Source organism: Balaenoptera physalus (genome assembly GCF_965194825.1).
Source record: "Balaenoptera physalus genome assembly, contig: HAP1_SCAFFOLD_1369, whole genome shotgun sequence".
In the NCBI taxonomy this organism is placed as follows: Eukaryota; Metazoa; Chordata; class Mammalia; order Artiodactyla; family Balaenopteridae; genus Balaenoptera; species Balaenoptera physalus.
In genome coordinates this window covers 174,097-176,904 of record NW_028125427.1, presented here as the reverse complement: position 1 = coordinate 176,904, position 2,808 = coordinate 174,097, and positions in this window count along the sequence as shown.

Here is a 2,808-nt window from a genome sequence, read left to right as displayed (position 1 = left end):
ACAAAGACCCGACACAGCCCAAAAATTAAAAATAAAATAAAATTTTTAAAAAAGCTTTAAAAAAAGTGGTTTAAATGGTAAATGTTATGTGTTTTTAATCACGATGGAAAAAATGAATGAAATAATGATCAATGTTACAATGTGGATAAACACTGAAAACATCCTAAGTGAAAGAAGCCACACAGAAAAACCACCCAGATCATGCTCATCTTGTACACTTTAAATCCAGCAAGGTTTTTAAAGTGAGGAAAAGCCCCAGTGATGGTTCCAGGAAAAGAAAACTGTATTCGAATGGGAAAATACATTTCCACAAAGCTGGGGCAACTGGTGAAAGTTGAAGCAGGTCTGTGGATAGGATTATAATGTGGAAACCATAATTATTCCTCATTTTGGGGTTATGTGCTGGTTCTCTGGGAGAGTGGCCCTCCCACTCTCACAGGGTAAAACAAACTGGAGTATTTTGTGAATGTGGAAAACTTGATACTGTTATTTAAAGTTTTTTATACACTTGAAATTTACTAGAAAATAAAGTACTCATCAAAACAACCATGTCATAGCACGCCAGAAATACAGACATCAAACTCTGTTATAGAGGCCAAGCCCTACCCAGATCCAGCTCACCCGCAGTGGTGATGCCAATCACCCTCGTAGGAGTCCACATACTACGAGAGGCACCGTGGGAAGATTACATTGGGAGCCACTATGTCTTGGGTGCTGTGGATGACGTGGATGTAGCTGAAACAGTGGGATTTCTGAATTCTAGTTTTCCACATTCAACCACCAAAAAACTGTTACAACTAAAAAATGAATTCAGTAAAGCTGCAGGATACAAAAAAAGAAAAATCAATGCACAAAAATCATTTGTGATTCTATACACTGATAATGAACCATCAGAAAAAGAATTCTAAAAAAACATCCCACTTACAATTGCATCCAAAAAGATAACCAGGAGTAAATTTAACCAAGGACGTGAAGGACCTGCACACTGAAAACTGGAAGACACTGATAAAGGAAACTGAACAGACAAAAATAAATGGAAAGATACCCCGTGCTCATGGGTAAAAAGAATATTGTGAAAATATGCATTCTAAGGTGGGACTTCCCTGGCCGTCCAGGGGTTGGGACTCTGCGCTCCCACTGCAGGGGGCTCAGGTTCAATCCCTGGTTGGGGAACTAAGATCTCGCATCCTGCATGCCACATGGTGTGGCCCAAATTTTTTTTTTAATTTAAAAAAAATATGCATCCTAGCCAAATTAATGTATAGATTCAATTCAATCCCTACCAAAAGTGCAATGACATTTTCCATAGAAACAGAACCAACAATCTTAAGATGTGTGTGGAACCACAAAGGACCCAGAAGAGCTAAAGTGACCCTGAGGAAGGAGAACGGGCTGGAGGCATCTCCCTCCCTGACCTCACACTACATTACGAAGCTACGGTCCCAAAAAAGTGTGGAATCGGCACAAAAACAGACACGCAGACCAGAGGAACAGAGCAGAGAGCCCAGGAATCAACCTACAGGTATGTGATCAGTTAATTCACAAGAAAGGAGCCAAGAACATACACCAGGGAAAGGACAGTCCCCTCAATAAACGGTGCTGGGAAAACCAGACGCCACACGCCAAAGAACAACACTGCACTCTGTCTACACCACACACAAAAGGGGGCCAAAACCCAGTTTTCCACATCAAGCCCTTCCTCTCCTGGGTCCTCTGAAGACAGACACCCTCAGCAATCAGCCACGTACAGGAAGCTTCTGACCACTTTTCCTCACCTTCTCCCTCAGCGGCGTCACCTCCCGGCAGGTCCTGAGGAGACCAGGCTCCTGTCAGCATGAACTGGACCCCACAGTGTCCCAAAGCTGAAGCCCCAGTGGGTCCTGAGGAGACCCGGCTTCCGTTAGTGTGGACTTGACCCCGGCTTGTCCCGAAGCCCGGCCATCAGTGTGGACTCAGCCCCACGTGTCCCAGAAGCCAAAGCCCCAGCGGGTCCTGAGGAGACAGGGCTCCTCTCAGCGTGAACGTGAACAGCATGATCTGAACAGACATCCCGCCAAAAAAGATATACAGATAGTAAAAGTCATACAGAAACAAGCTCAACATCATATACCATTAGGGAATTACAAATTAAAATCGTGAGATATCACAGCACACCTATTAGCACTGCTAAGCTCCAAAAATATGACAATACCAATGGCTAGAGGGTGAGGAACAAAAGGAGCTCTCCCTCATAGCTGGGGGGAGGCATGTGCAGCCACTTTGTAAGACAATTTGGCAGTTTTTTCCAAAGCTAAACAAGTCTCACGTTGGGATCCAACAATCATGCTTCCAGCATTTAGGCAACTGCTTTGAAAATCTATGTCCACATGCAAATAAGGATGCAATTATGCACAACAGCACTTTCATAATGGCTAAAAACTTGAAGAAATCAGGATATCCTTCAAAAGATGAATGCATAAGCAAATTGGGGTATATCCATGTCAAGGCAAGTAGAATATGCCACCCCAAAATATGTCTCTCTGGCATAAGGATTATTGGTCTGCTTTAAAAAAAAAAGAAAAAAAAAGGGCCTCCCTGGCGGCTCAGTGGTTAAGAGTCCGCCTGCCAATGCAGGGAACACGGGTTCGAGCCCTGGTCCAGGAAGATCCCACATGCCGCGGAGCAACTAAGCCCGTGCGCCACAACTACTGAGCCTGCGCTCTAGAGCCCGCGAGCCACAACTACTGAGCCCGTGTGCCACAACTACTGAAGCCTGCACACCTAGAGCCTGTGCTCCATGACAAGAAAGGCCACCACAACGAGAAGCCT